This window comes from Erithacus rubecula (genome assembly GCF_903797595.1).
Source record: "Erithacus rubecula genome assembly, chromosome: 3".
In the NCBI taxonomy this organism is placed as follows: Eukaryota; Metazoa; Chordata; class Aves; order Passeriformes; family Muscicapidae; genus Erithacus; species Erithacus rubecula.
Genome location: NC_136689.1, coordinates 80,563,628 through 80,580,216, shown reverse-complemented (window position 1 = coordinate 80,580,216; position 16,589 = coordinate 80,563,628). Strand labels below are relative to the sequence as shown.

Genomic DNA, 16,589 nt, shown 5'->3' with positions numbered 1-16,589 from the left:
TGCAGTATTTTGGACACTTCCCCCCTGTAATTCTGCTACAAACAGCTATCATAAGGACATGAACTGTTTTAAGAGTTCTTCATCTTGCACATGGTCTGCACTTGCTTTCTCATGTATCCAGGCTTCAGTTTCAAAGGCTTTGATAAAGAAGTAAAGCAAAGAGCCATATAACTGAAACTTAGTGGAGTTTTGCTAAGGATTGAGGGGGTGGGGACATAAGGAGTTCTAAACAGTGCATCTTGTGGTTTTTATTTGGTTTTTTGACCAACAGGAGTTAAAATCAAAGCATAGTATGCCAGTATTATAATGAACTCTATGCATGGAAGCAATGAAACCTTTTAGAAAAGAAACACTGTATCTACTGTTACATTAACCCATGAACCAGGCATTTTCATGGTAACATGGACAAATCCATTATCACTTTTTGAACTTATATTTTCCATCAGTAAAGAAGAGAACAAAGAACAAACAAAGTTACCTGAGTGCAAACATTTTGTTTGGAAAATTCAGAAGCTAAAGGCATCACATCCTTCAGTTTTGTATTTCACTAAAGCTTCAAACACCTCAAACTATGCAATTTACTAGCAAGGTAAGAGAGCAGTGCCAAAAGCCACTCAGAACATGCTCCTGCTCAGCTGATTGAGATAAAGTATTTCCAAGTATTTGAAAGGAATTTGTCTAAATGCAGCCTATTAATATGCTCCTTCTTTACATTTCAATGATAATTTATAACATTTAACAGAGAGTCATACTCCATAGTACTGCAGAGTGCACGAGTTACAACTGATGTGAGCAGTCAACTGAAACTAACAAAGCGTGTCTTTTAAAGGGTTTGGACCTTACAATGCATTACAGCTTCGAATTTTAAAGCAAAACTATTAAAGTCCAGAAAATCGGTTGTTAATGAGAATGCACAAAATATCATCAGGATTATATACCCGTTTTATTTAATTTAGGTAGGGTTTGAACATCTGGACAGTAAATGCATATTGATATAACCTTGGGAGCATCTAGATATTAGAAAGAAAAATGCATACTCAAGAAGTTCTAAATCCTGACTTCTAACCTCCACACAAAGTCCTTGAAAATACTTTTTGCACTAAGATTCAGTGAAAGAAAAAAAAAAAAAAAAAAGCAAAGAAAAAAAAAGAAGAAAGAAAGAAAAAATAAAAAGAAATAACATTATATTCCTCTACAATAATTTACATAGTTTAACTCAGTGGCCATACAGGTCTAAAAATTCTTGCATCCCACAAAACATCACTTTTTGGAGGTAATTTGCAATCATACACTACAAAAATTTCTGACACAATATTACTAGCTTTTAACAATTTTGGAAGCAGAATGCTTTGCACAATGTCTGGCAGCGTTACCATACCTTCTAAACCAAGGTAGAAAAGCAATCCAAGAAGTAATCAGGCTTCTTGAAGCACAAAATTAAAAGTTTCCTTAGAACCGACTGCTGCAGTAGGAACTTATTTCTTCACACACACAGTTTCTAGCTACACACATCTTCAGCAACGACAACAGAGCGAAACCGTCCCTTCACAGAGAGGATAACTTTGCGGAGCAGGCTGAAAAAACCCTCCAGCTGTGACAGGCTGTATGGCAAGGAGGAAAACTTCTGGTGCCCCCGATATTCGGAAGTCAACTACTTCTCCAACGCCGTTCCCCTCAAGCTCACTGGGGCTGCTAACTTTCCTAATAATTCTTCAGACCTCCGTACCTGCCTCCCTCCCGCAAACTACAAGCGCAAGCCCTCGAAACGCGGGTTTTGACTGAACCTAAGTGCTGTAACTGACTCGAGAAGAACACAGACCAATCCGCATTTGAATCAATGAATACCCTTTCTCGGCCAGCTCCTCATCTCTGAAATTTTAAGGAAGCACACTAAAACGCCTGGGTTACACCCGAGCTGTATGTTCGGCTCAATGTTTTCAAATTAAAAAAAAAAAGAAAAAGAAAAAAAAAAAAGAAAAGAAAAGAAAAGAAAAGAAGTGTGTGGGACGGGGAGAAGTGGGGGGAAAGGGATGGGATGATATTGGATGGGATGACCGGGCTCCGCAGTTTCCCACTTAACGTGCCCGGCAACTTCTCCGCGGCAGCCCCGGTTCCGCGCGGCCCCTCCTCACCCGCGCACCGCAGCGCCCGGGGCTGACCCCGCGCTCGCCCCGGGGGCTGGGGCTGCTGCCCGCCCGGGACCCCCCGCCCCGCGGTACCTGCTACGCCGGGGCCGGGGCGGGCGGCAGCTGTGGCGGCGCGGCTGGCGCCGCTCCATGTGCCGGCGCTGCCCCGCGGGCGGCGGCTCCGCGCCCGGTCCCTCCCCCGCCGCTCCCGCCCGCCCTCCGCCCGCTCCGCACCCGCGCACGCCCCCGCCCCGCGGTGCCGGTGCTTGGGACGGCGGCGGGCGAGCGGCGGCCCCGGGGCCGAGGGACATTGACCTGCTGAGGTACCTGTTAGCGGGGCGCCCCGCCGGCTGCGCGCAGCGGGAAGCGCGGGCGAGCGGCCGGGCTCCGCGCCGCCCCACGGGCTCTGCCGCTGCCGGGCTAGTGCGGTGTCGGGACTCGGGTGTCCCCGCACGGCAGGCAGCGACCGGGCACAGCCATACGGCCGAGAGTCACAGGCCGTCAGCTGCAGACATCCACCTCCAGAGCTAAGGGGTCAGATCATCCTTCTTTACTTCAACCTAGTCTTTCGCATCCTGTGCAAAACGTGTCCCGCGCTTTTTGTGCACTTGAATTTAACCGCCGGACCAGAGCTCAATTAACTTACTTAAAATCAGTGGCAAAGAGTCGCTGAAATCCGGACCTTACTCTTCCCGAGTCCGGAGGGCACGGCAAACCTGATGGAAATTACTCACGCTTAAGAATCAAGCACATTTACACTCTGTGGAGGATGAGGGTCTCATTTTTTTTGCTGTGCTTCAGTTCCTTATCCTCAAGATGTGGGCAACAAATGCTTCCTTTCTCAGATCCTACCTTTATCTTTGCTCCCATATAACAAAAGTTTAGGCATAGCTTTATGCATGTGTATAATCTCATGGATTTAAACTGGACAATAAAAAAAACCAAAAAACAAAACGTTAAGCATGTAGGCATTGGAAAGATCAGAAGCTTAGAATGCAAGCTCTTTAAAACAAACTGTTTACTCCTTCCTAAAAGTTTTTACCATATAACAAAATTAGGTCTCCGAGGGTAAGTTGGGAGTTTTTTTAGAGCAGAAATGGCAAGACTGTACCCGGGATTTATTTCAGGCACTCCTTCTCTCAGAGAAGCTCTGCAGATGTGACTGCTGTGTGCTTCACAAACTGGGGTAGTATCTGGGTGTGTGTGACATGAGCCAGGTAGGCCTGGTGCTTTTTGAGTTTTCACACTGCATCTTTAAAGAGATGCAGAACCCTCTTTTATTGTAACTTACAAGTAGACTTTATGGATCTGATAGGGTTGAAACTCAGAGGCAAATTCTCCTCATATTTATTCCAGAAGAACCCCATGTCATCCAGCAGGTTTGCATACAGGGAATAAAGACCTTTTGACGAGTAGAACACCTGGCACTCCCAGGTAGTAAAAAGGAAGAAGGAGATTTACAAAAGATCCCCAAAAAGATGCCACCATGTGCCTTGCAGTTCGTACTTTTCTCCAGCAAATCACAAAGAGCTCATCCTCAGCAGGACCGGGAATACAGACAGGAAGAGCTTCACCAGACACCTTCAAAAGCAGAAGCTGGTTAACTCAAGGGAACTCAGCAACTTTCCACAGACATGTGGGTTTGGATATTTCAAACTAAAAGGACTGACACTCCACTGGGGAATGGCTCTTTCAGGAGCCATTTGCTGCTCTCCTGTGCTCCAGATGCCACAGGGCCCATGTACTCCAGGACACCAAGGGGGAACTGATTTGGCATATATTTTTAAAGGCAGATTTTACCCTGCACAGTCCATGTCCCATTAAATACTTGACAAAGTTTTTTAGGTCAAAATTGATTTGGTAGACTATTATCAGAATAGGTGTGAGCTGAGCCTCTTAAGATAAAATCTTATGTGATGTGACCTTCTGTAATTCACTGTGTTTAGGTTTGTTAACAGCTCGTAGGAGCTCTCTATACTTAGTAGATGTTGTGGAAAATCCTATTACCACTGGCACCCTGGAGAGCACCTGAACCAGCAGCACAGCCACAGCAGCCCTGAGCTCACTGGTGCCAGGCTGCTGTCAGGTACAGCAAGTTCATTGCTGGGAGAGCAGCAGTGGCCAGTGTGAAGAGACGTTCGCTGTCCCTGTGATATCCCCCAAGCCCAGAGCGGCTTCAAACAAATCAGTTAAGGAATAATTGGAGTTATACACTCAGGTTTGCTGTGTTTCCAATGACATTACTGGTAATTTAGGATGAGCCAAAGTGGGCTGTATAGAGAGAGAAATATAAAGCAAAGAGAAAAAAAATAAAATATATATATATTATATTAGATTCATGTAATTCACTGCCAGCTAAATCTTATGGCAGATAAAATCTGCCAAAGAGGTTTTTCTATTGCTGGATTTATTGTGGGAAGCATCTAACAAGACTGCACAATGAATGGTTTCTTTCAGATTTATTTTAAAATACAAATAGTAATTTGTATTGCAGGAGGTATTATGTTTCTACTGCTGTGTATTACCACTTCCCACTTATTGCTTTCCTGCAGTAGTCTTACCAACCTGAATCCTCAAAATGGACAGCATGCCATATTCATGCTGCTTCAGCCCATTACCAGGCAGGTGCTGATGATTAAATACAAATGTACAACAGGAAAGATTTGCAAATTGACAATCGATAAAAAAGTGTTAAGCATAGAGCATGCATATTAAGTGCAACAGTTGGAGTGTGCCAGGCAGGTGTTTCTCCTGGCTTTCAGTCACAACATTTTTATTTTAGTTCTAGTTATTCCGAGGGTTTGCTTGTGAGATCCTGAATTGATTGAGTGAGTTCTCATGCTGTTTGTAATACAGAAGTTCTGATCAAGATGAGGATGGTGAAGATTTATCAGAAGCACAGTGAATTTTCAGAGGCACAAAAGGAATGGATAATGTATTTTACAGCCAGAAATCTCCCATGCTTTCTACAATGCTAAGTGTGACCAGCTCGTTTCACAGTCCTTATCATAGCTAGTTCCCTCATCCTGAGAAATCCCTCATTGGACTATTTTCCTCTCAGATGGCTCTTCATATTTTGGAATGCCGGAAATGCTTAAAAATTTTATGGATCTCACTAAACAGTTGATTGCCAGGTATTTGAATATTACTTAGGAAATACAGATTACTGGTCCAATTGCACATAATGCCTAACATTTCATAGACATTTGCTTAGGATCCTTGATCCATTAAACTGTAGTCTCAGATTTTTTAGCTTTAGAAAATAGCTCTGTCACCACTCAGCAAAGATCTAATGCTTTTACCTCAGAAGCATCTCAAAATTCCACATGTTCCTCTCCTTACAAATCACAGGAAATACCACCTGTGCCATAGATGTAAAAATAGACAATATTCCTACCAAGACTGTCTTTTTTTCACATCAATCTGTTAATGCAATTTTCCTCTCTGCATTTCTGTTCTGACTCAGGCATTGTTGCAACATACCTTTCTCCCAGTTTACACTGGCTTCCCACTGTCCTTTACTTGGTCTCTCCCATAATTCAAGTGTCTCATTTATGTATAAGCATTTGAGGCTTTTTTTCCACATAAGTTCTTTCACCAGCTGACCTCCCTGAACTCAACTACAACTTTCTCTCTGCAGGCTGTGTATTTTCTGCTAATTTCTACCATACTACTGTTTAGTCACCTGCGTAAGATTTGAAAGTCCCTCTCGTATGGTTTTCTGTACCTCAGCCTCCACTCTTTCTTTGCAAGGTGCTCACTGAGAGGCCAGAGAATCTCTTAGTGCCTTATACATACTAACACAAACATGAGATAAATAATTGCTGTAATAATGCAAGGAAATGTGGATGACATGTGAGATTTTAATCTGCATGTAGGTGAAGGAAGAAAATAACAGTTTATCATCAGTGGTTTTGTTAACTTCTTTCCTTTTTAGGAGTAGTGCATGGGAAGAGAGGGGGGTTTGTTTGTGGATTTTTTGTTTGTTTTCTTTTTTTTTTTTTATTGTAGAATAATGTTTTACAGTAAGGAAACATAATAGGCTGAAGATGACTACAGACATTTCTGGCATCAAGGAGAGGTGCATATTGTATGGCTGTTGACAAACTGATGTGTAACTGTTAAATTGAATCACAGCTGCTCTTCAGCCAGGAGAATCTCAAGTTTTCATGTATTTGCAATTGTAGTGGAATCAAATGCTCTGGTTATGTGCATATGCACACATTCACATACACATGCACAAAACACTTGGGAAGGGGCTTACCAGAGACATCATCAGTCCCACCATTCTATCATAGAACTTCAAAAAAGCATCCCTTCTAAAGATTCCAGCTCATAGCTGCATCTGAACCAAAGCTAGAAACAAACTCAAGACAAATTCAGGAGGTCTCATTTACACCCAACTTTTTATCTCCTTGTTTTGCTGGTTGACCTCAGGTATTTTCTCTCAGTTGGCTTTGGTAACCTGAAGAATCTATTGGAAGTACAATTGGCCTTTGGGCCTGCCTACAGGATAAGTATGATGGAGATAGGAACCAACCACATCACCACTCCATTTCATAGGATAGACACACTCTAGTTACTGCTGTTTATCTTTAGGCAGTGCATAGAGGTGCTAGGTAATAGGTGGCACTTTATCACAAGCTGTTGTCTTCTCAGGCAACATGAATTGCCCAGTCTGTTGAGCAAGACAGGGCATTCTTGATTACAGGCTAATCAGTTTTGTCAGGGACTTGGTTACATACAGTAATACCTTGGTGTCAGGGGAGGAGAGCAGAACACAATTTCCTTTTGGAATAGGAAAGTTCTGTCTGCAGAAGACAAAAAGACTGCTGTCACCAATAGTACTCTCAGGTAGGATAAAACTAGACTAGTAGGAACCACACATCTTGCTTCAAAGACTACCCAGCAATGACTCTGCATATAAAACATGGTAGGTAGGATTTAGTCTAACGTAACTAAAACCAAAATTCAGTCTCTGTTTTGAAATACCCGCTATGGCCTACAGAAAAAAATCTTGCTGCTTCAGCTATTTTAAATGAAAAGTTTGGGTTTTTGCTCTTTTTTTACAGTTAACTTTACATAGAACATACATAAAATTCAACTAATTTACATCTGGAGACAGCTACTGAAGTCCAATAATTGCTCTGGATTTCTAACAAAATTAAGAACAGAAATGCTTTATTGAGAATACAAATGAAAATTATTTGATATTTCTTTGTCCTAAAATGCCTCAGAAGAGGACCTCAGTAATTTATGCAGTATTGCATATCTAGTAGTATGTTTCTAGTACGTATCTTCAAGGTTTCCAGAACTCTTTGATCAGACATGAGGGAAAACATGCAGAGTCCAACAGAGGGCACGAAAGGCAATGGAGGGACTAGAACACCTCTTCTGTGAGGAAAGACTGGGAGAGCTGGGACTGTCCAAACTCAGGAATAGACAGCCCAAAGTAATCTTCTTTTCTGAATACATGATGGGAGAAGGGGAGGAGAAGCAGCCAGATTCTCATCAATGGTAGGACAAGAGACAATGGATGAGGGAAATTTCACCTGAATGCAAAGAAGTACCTGTTTTGACTCCGAGTGTGTTCAAACATTTGATCATACTTACCAGAGAGGTTGTGAAGTGTCCATCTGGAGCAGAAAGCAATGCAGAGTTGTGTTAATGAACTGACGTAATGACCATAGAGATTTGCTTTCTCATTTTTTTTTTAATCCACCTCCCAAAGTCTCTTGTCTGTTTTTTTCAAGTCACAAATCTCTAATGAAGTCAGATTAGAAAGTTTCAGAAGTATGCTACGCTCAATTTGCAGAAAGAGTAAGCTGTTAACAGCACTTTTAATATTTGAAGGATTGATTCAACATCACTGCTCACAAAATCTTCTGTAACAAGTCCTGATTTTTTAAGTTAATTTACTACTGATATATATTTAGTGAAGATCTCTGAACAATTACATTGCCTGCTGTTTCAACATTCAATTGTTTTATTTGATTATGTTAATCATATGATTGTTTCTGAACTGTCCAAAAATGGCAAGAATACACCTTTTAGTGAATCTTGTTCTCATTTTGTGACAGATTTTCTTTCACTGAACATTTGTATTAACAAAGTTCAATTCAGCTTTATAAGAAGCACACTCATTTGGCCCTAGAAAAGAACACTGGTGTCTGTGAGATCTACCATCTTCTACAGTCCCCACCTTGCTCAGGAGAGTGTTCCTGTGCATAATTAGTGATGTATTATAACTTCTGATACTTGCTGTACCTATATAAAATATATTGAGTCTAGAGAAACAAGCTCATTTTAAGGAAGCTTATCTTCATGCCTTCCTATTCCAATGTATTTCAATACAGCTGAGAGAGTACATCTCTCTGGGTTCTTTTATTTATAGTTAGTGATGGCAGGTTATGTGGTCAGAGTGCCATTGTGGTACGAGTACCATTGTGATCTCTATCACTTGTTCAAAATCTTTTTATTTAGCTGCAGTTAAGAGTTTCTGTTAAGGAATCCAAGAGGGAGCTGTCTTCTATTACTAATAGATAAAGCAAGCTCTGGAGATCACTGCTGCATTCCAAGCAAAAGGTCTGGATAGCATTCACTGCGCAGTTTTAAGTAAGCCATTCAGTCTCTGTACCACAGCTCCTTGGAAAAAATGGCAATGTTAACACTTCTTTATTTCACAAGGGTATTCAGGGGACACCATAAACATTTTGAGAATTTCAGAAAGTGTGGTAAAGAATTTTTTATAAGGGTGTGTCTGCACAGCAGGCTGAACCTTCTCTGCCTTCACATTGAGCTGGCCAGATGACAAGTCAGCTGTGAGCTTGTGATAGATTAACCTTGGCTGGCTGCCAGGTGCCCACCAAGCTAATTCCATACTCCCCTTCCGCAGCAGGACAGGAGTAGAAAATACCATGAGAAAGGTTATGGGTCAAGGTAAGGGCCCAGATCTCACTCACTGAGTACATGATGGGGAAGCAGACTCAGCTTGGGGAAGTGAATTTATTTTATAGCCAATTAACAACACAGAAGGATAGGAAAAAAACCCCAAAAACCTCCCAAAACCAAACTAAAGTCCACCTCCCTCCATATCTTTCTTCTCAGGCTCAGCTTCAGTTTCTGTGTCCTCTCCCTGAGTGGAGCAGAAGGTTCAGGAATGAGGTTTGTGGTCAGTTCATAACACTTAATTTTTGCTGTTCCTTTTTCATCACACTATTCTCCTGCTCCAGTGAAGAGTCCCTTCCATGAGAGTGACTTCATGTACTACTCCAACAGTACATGAACCCATGGGATCCTTCCCATGGGTTGCAGTCTTTCAGGAGGGGATTATATCAGGTTTGATACCCTGTGGGTGACTATTCCTGCCAGAAAACCTGCTCAATGTGTGCTCCTTTCTCTGGACTGAATTTCATATCCTGCTAGGAGCCTGCATGGGCTCTCCATGAGATGCAACAACTTCTTTTGGGGCACATCCACCTGCTGTGGCATTGGGTCCTCCATGATTTTCAGGGTGGATATCTGCTCCACTGAGATTCTCCTTGGGCTCCAAGGCACAACCTGCTTTGCCATGATCTTCTCCCAAGGCTGTTGGGAAACCTCTGCTCCAGCACCTGGATCACCACTTCTTCCTCCTTCACTGGTCTTGCTATTTGCTCACAGCTGCAGAAGCTTTTTTACATACAATTCCCCAGAGCTGCCACCAGCACTGCTGATGGCCTTGGCTCTGGCTGGCTGGAACTGGATCTGTCTGACAAGGGGCAGCAGCTCACAGAAGGCGTGCCTGCAGCTTCCCCTCCCTACCAAAGCCATTCCATGTATACTCTGGTGGTAGCTCGAAGATACCAGCACAGCTGGCTGACTCCCAGTGTACAGCTGCTTACTCCAGTGGATGCACTGCAGAGGTAGGGAACATTGCATCTCTTCCCTTCATGCAAGGGCAGGGATGCCTGTTTGGCAGATAAGCTGTATTTTACACCTGGGCTTCTAGAAAGCTGTACTTCAGATTATTTTTGTTATTTGCATTACCTGAAAACAGGCAGATGCTGTTCAGGGTCTAGGAGTCCATCACATGTGGCAGTGTGTAACAGTTCATGACCTATATTTAGTCAGATAACAGATAACCAACAGCTACACACAGCTCAGGGAACTCAAGGAGGAGGAGAGATCCTATCAAGCAAATAAATAGGCCAGGGTCTGAAGTGCAGCCTTACTGTAGTTACTATCAGGTTTTGTATTATTTGTATAGTTTCTCTTATCCCACAGATAAAAACAGGTTCAAAGGAGAAAATGAGTTAGCTGGGATAGAACATACTTCCCAGCCCTACAGGAAGAAAATTATGAACTTGAAATGAAAACAAGCAGGCTGGGGGGAGTGGTCAGGGACACAAGACCCTTCCAGCAGAAGTATAGTGCATATTAGATTAAACCAAACATGGAGAGCCTGGAGTAGATAAAAAAACCCCAAACCATGTGCTAAAGCAATGATGTTCCCAGCATTTTGAATGCACATGAACAGGAGAAGACAGGTTCGTCTCTGACAAGGGTGAGACACAAGGTGATGAGAATTTAAACATGAATTTCAGCTACAGGCAGATTTAGGAGGAACATCACCTGGGCAAAGCCATGCAGAAAGGATCCATAGCTTTTGAGCCTGTTCCTTAGATGATGATATAATAAAGGCTTTTGAAGGGAGGGTTGCCTTGCTTATGCTGGTCTCAAGCAACATGTATCATACATTGTTATTATGATGGTGATCCAGTTGAGAATACATATGAAGGTGTAACTGTCACAGCAGCTCTTTGTCCCATGCCTGTCCCTTCACTGGGTGTGTCCTTTTTAGAGAGTGCCCCAGGAGACTCAAGATGGAGATGGGTGATATTAGGGTGAAATTAACCATAAAGAAAACATTTAAATAAAAATGATTAACCCAGTGTTAGAGCTATTATGGGACAGAAAAGAAATGTCAGAGGAAAAAAATGTGTACCATGACTGCCCCATTACACTATAATTAGTTTATCTTTGTGTAATTTATGCTTAGCTCTATGTCAATGAATTCCAGACAGAATAAGCTCCTGGCCTACAGCAAGGCTGAAAGAAAGAGGAGCTCTAGATAGCAAAGAATTTTTAAAGGTATTCTCTGAACTCAGATGTGTCCCATCCTTGGAAATTAAAAGGAAACAGCTCCTTTTTGCACAATTTTATATTGTGCAATTTATATTTATATAATTACAAGCTAGGCACCTAAATATCTTCAAATATCTATGCTTAGATTTCCAATTTTACCTTGGTACAGGTAAAGACTTTTAGGAGGAATTTGGAGCATTTCTCGCTGCTTATATTATATAATCAGTCTAGCGTCACTTGATAGGCATCAGCTGAGTTTAATGAAAAGTATTATTTATCTCAAGGGAGGTGAACAATTATTCTTTTTTCTGGTTCTCTAACTCCTTCTTCCCTTTAGAGACTAATATTTGACTAGAAAAATAATCATTAAGAGAGTTTATTCTGTTAGATGGAGATCTAGCCCAGTTACCTGACTTAATGACACAAACATCCAGTAATATGTATATATTGATGCCTTGAAGTGAATACCAGGATGTTTTGTCCTGCAAGGTAAATATTGATCAACATGTACAGTGTATTTTTCCTTTGGATCATATGCCTGTTTCTTCTTAAATCAATAAGTACTTATTCTTACATAGAGGAAAAGTTTGTCTCATAATTGGACAAAATTGGGTATATAGCAAATGAGAACATTTTTCTTGCTTAGCTCCAACTGTCGTAGGGATCAAAGTTCTAAAAAAAATAGCCAGACCGAACATATAAAAGGCTGCTTATGAGGTTAAAAAAATACTATCATTCACATCTTCCGAGCCAGTATAGCACACATCCACATATATGACCCAGTTTTTTAGTCAGAGAGCAATGGTGCTTGCTGAAGTCAGATGAAGCAGTCAATATTCCACATTAATTTCTCTCATTTTTTGTTATTTTTAACTTCTTGGAGTATTTCTCTGTGTGTATGTTTAAACAGCAGCTACAATTTTCCAGGGAATCCTGGGACCTGTTTTGTGATCTTCAAGCTCTGCATCCTAACTGTTGCTTGCAATTGATGGTTGCAATGGATAGACTGACTTTGAAATAAGAAAGGAGATGAGAATTTCACCATTATTTCAGAACCACAGAATTTTCAGAATCTGCAGTTTCATATTTTTTCCTCTATTTTAGAAATACTTGTAGAAACAATTTACTACAAAAGCTTTTCCTGACTTTGCTGTTCTTGTGGTTGCCACTACAGGTTAATATTAGTTGAAAACAAAACAAAACAAAACAAAAAAGAAAACAAACAAACAAGAATAAAATCAAAACTCTCCACTCTTAAACATAACTAGATTCTAAAGTTCAGTAAGGCAAAAAGGCAAACTAGCCAGCTATGAAAGTGCTAGTTTGGTCTACTCTAAATGAGATTTTTTTCTTGTAGATCTCAGACAGAAAATGGTAATATTTCAAAGAAAAATTAATCAGGAAACAAAGTTAAGAATTCTATTTAAATATACAAAACTGACAAAATTAACTCCCTTTACGGGTATTCTCTCAGTGTCTTTTCTTCCATGAAGAATTCAGAACATGAAGAAATACCAGAAGCATTGTCATATTTGGAAAATTTAAGAATAGATATGCTTTTTAAAAATAAAGTAACTTCAGATTATTAATTATATTAAGGCAAAGCAAGAAAAAAATCATTAACATGCCCAGCTTTTATCTTATGAATAAATGCATTACTAAATAATGTAATAAAATGCTACTTGCACCCTCTTAAGAACTGTAGTTAGGGTTCTTATTTCTGTTCTCCTGCAGAAATAATTAAGCAAAGTCACAACCTGTCTGCTGAGCTTGGATTTTGAGAAAGAGTTTGAAATTGAGGAATATTTTCAATCTCCAGTATTGCCAGGTGAAAATATCTTCCAGTTCATCAGATACATTTATACCACTACATATTGAAATTTGTATCCCTCAAGTGAATTGAGATCTCAATGTATTTTCAGAATAGTTTTAATTGACTGCCCTGTGGCAAATTAAGGGATTCTTGTTAGGACTAGTTTGCCATAAGATTGCTATTTTGCCTAGAGGAGGGCCAGTACACAGTGGCATGGGTTTCCAAAATTCAATTAGACCATTTGGGGAGAAGTAGTGTCCAAAAATTCTTTTTCCAGGGAATTGCTAAGTATAATGCACACCTTCTAGCACTTGCCAGCCCATTTTATACACTGGATTTCTGAGCTCTGTGAGACTGCTCAGGGCTAAGCAATATACACATGCAGTCTGCCACAGACAAGGGAGATGTAGATCGAGTGGGGGAAATGTTGGCTGCTGCTGATGCAGTGTAGGAAGAGGGACCCATCCAGCAGCCCCTAGTGTGAGTGGAAGAAGCACACAACTGGCAGCCCTGAAGGTAAGTCCAAAACACTGAGGGAATTGTGCTTTCTTTACTTATTCTAAGGCAACAGTAGCACTTGGTCACCATTGTGTACAGCTGTTTGATCAAAGTACTGCAAGCAGTGTGTGCACAAAAATGCTTATATTGAATCCTTATATTAATAATGAAGTATCAGTTAGCTTCAATTTTACTTCACCGTGTTATTTCTGCTCACAATTTGCAAAGGTGTAACAATTGCAAATTGGCTTGATGTGACCTCTAAGCTCCCAATAGACCACTTTTCTTCCTTCATGTCCCGAAACTTCCCTTCACCACTCCCAAGGCACAGGAATTTTGAAATTATTTTCCTTTAATTCTTCCAGTTTCCCCAGTAACACTGTCCATCAAATCTTCCCTCAATCTCCCTCACACCCATTCTTACTTCCTTCATTACTTGTGCTAATCCATCTCCCCTGTTCCTTTGCCAATTCTACAACAGGCTCTCCCATCCTTGACTTCCCTTGCCTGGCTAGTTACCTCCTACATTTCCCCTTCATATCTGAACACATTGAGTGTACTGTCTGCAACCACTGATAAGATTTCCTGTATTCCATTTCCACCCTAAGAGTGTCTAATCTGGTTTCTGCACCTTTTACTCCACTGAAATTGGGAACAGCTGAACTTAGTCAGATCAGAGGACCATCAAACACAATATTCTCTCCTACACAGTAGTCAAGACAGCTGCCTGTGAAGCATAATCAGTATGGGCAAGGATAAAGAGATATTCTTCTCACCACCCCCAGCTGCTCTAGTCAAAATCTCTAGTGATCACTTTACAACCAATTTAACATCCAGAACTTGTTATTATTTTCCTTCTTGCCCTGTCTGCATTCTTTAAGTTATCTCCCTTTGTCTTGATGGCTTCAAAACCAGTGCTGACTTTAGGTTTTCCTCCTAGTTTCGTTACGATCTTTGGAAGTCCCATTTGTTCTTTAACCTTTTTTGTTTTTTGGGCAGACTTCTGGGATCCATACTAGATCTCTTTATCCCACACACCTCCTCCAAAATAAGATGTAATCTGCTTTTCCAGTTAAAGTTTTAGCTAACAATTCCGTATTGACAGACTAGTTTCTGGAATTTTCTGTTCAAACTGAAAATTCAGCCTTCTCTAACATGCCTTTCAGAATATTTCTCTAAGCCCAAGTTCAACAGTGCCAAACCAGATGTCACTTCTCTCCCTTGGGTTCTGACCACTACCTCCTTCTGAATAATAGTATGCAAAATCAGCATCCTGCCTCTTTTCTCACATTGTCACCCAAAACCCTCATCCTGAACTCAGAACTCTCTCATTTTTTACATGTTCAGTCTATTTCAAACACTTGAAAACTATTTCTATACATCCAACAGTTGTTAACATCTAACTCTGAGTTCTCATCTCCTTGTGTCTTGACTACCGCAATATTCTTTCTCATAAATTATTTCTCATTATGACAAGCTCTAGTCATGGTCATTCAGAATATGGATAGAAGGTTGATTAAGTTTGCCTGCCTCTTTAACCAAATGGAATATTTTCCTAGATAACTTCACCCACAATTCATTCCATCACTTAAAAAAAATTTAATCTGAGAGGTATTTTGAGTCCTTTCTGACCTATAATCTTTATTGCCTATCAACATCTAAGCTCTGATATTCAACTTTGTGACTTGCACCTTGTCTCCACCACTGAGCAATTTCTTTTTCAAACAAGAATCTTTGCTCACACCTGTGTTGATCCTCACTGAGACCAGCTCCTGATCTACCATTTCCCTTGTTGTTTTGAAGTTCTCATTCTCTGGCCTTGAGGAAACCAGAATTAAGGTTTCTTAAAATTAAAAACAACAGCCTGTTTTTAATAGGCATAGAAAGACTGACATTTATATGTGTTATATAGTGGGAAAGGCTTCATTTGGACTACAAAATAGTTGTTTGAAGAATAAACTGGAAGTTATTTCTAATCCTAAGAAATCAGTGAATATGAGTACTTTCAACACCAGTGTAGCCTTACTTCTCTTTTAAGATAATTATTTCCAACACTTATAGACATAGAGTCAGCATTTTAAAAGCCCTCAGTACAGAACAGTGGCAATAAATGCAACAACAAAAAATTCTTGATTTTGCAGGTTTTTTTTCTTAGGTAATATGTATATTACCTTCCCAAGAAAGTGAAATGCTAAACATTTTATACTAATATGGAAAACAAATTATATGAAGTCCTCTTCTTTATTTTTTCTTTATTTTTTCTTTTTTTTTTTTTTTTTTTCTATTGATGAGGATGCTACTTAGTAGTTAGAAGGAGGATAAATCTCAAGGCAATCAAGAAAAACATGAATTATGGTGAACACTGCTTGGGACAGAAGATGAAGCCTGCAGATCCTTGTCCCACCACTGCAAGAATCACTTCAGTAGGATGAGAGAAGCCAATGCTATCTTGATTAATTCAGTGTGTAGAGTTTTGAGGGGGTTGCTTTTCTTGAAGCACAAACACAAAACACAAGATAGAGGAAATCATATCATTACCAACATGAGTCTGTGGTTTGGAAAGATGAGCGGTTGACTTCTGGCAGCTGCAAGGAATGATGGGGACTCAGATAGTGCCAGCCTGTCAAATTCTCCATGTGCTTTTTTTTGCAACACTTCCCCCCTGCCCCCTACCCCATTTTTTTTAATGCAGTAAGCATGCTGTCCAAAAAAAATGAATTACATAGGTATCTTCTCACTCAGCTATCAAATCCTTCTCTTCCAATCTACTAAATAAAGAGAGGGACTGCTGCTTTCATGAAAAAAAAATTTAAAAAATCGTTTTCATGCAAGCCCATACTAGAGAATCAGGAAGGTATTCATTTTATTTTGTGTATCTAGACAGTGATTTTAATGTTATGCAAATGGAGCAGGCAATTCCTAATCTATCCTGAAATGTATGTGTCAGAGCTCTTGTGTAGTGCAGGTTACTGATGATAAAAACAAGATGTGTTTTTATACAAGGAAGGCACATGATTACCAGCTTT

General features: G+C 40.4%; 1 protein-coding gene across 5 annotated transcripts in view; it reads right to left on the bottom strand.

The window, feature by feature from the left end:
• Nucleotides 1-16,589, bottom strand: part of IKZF1 (IKAROS family zinc finger 1) — a 95,940-nt gene that overhangs the window by 65,188 nt on the left and 14,163 nt on the right. Inside the window, exon 1 of one of the 5 annotated variants that reach the window (XM_079300886.1) lies at nt 2,454-2,712. The exons of 1 other annotated variant lie outside the window; for it this stretch is intronic. The gene's annotated coding sequence lies outside the window, so the exon portion shown is untranslated. Of the gene's footprint in view, nt 1-1,378; nt 1,892-2,132; nt 2,156-2,219; nt 2,313-2,453; nt 2,713-16,589 lie in introns of those variants that run through there. 3 more of the 5 variants (XM_079300885.1, XM_079300888.1, XM_079300884.1) reach the window with 3 other exon arrangements.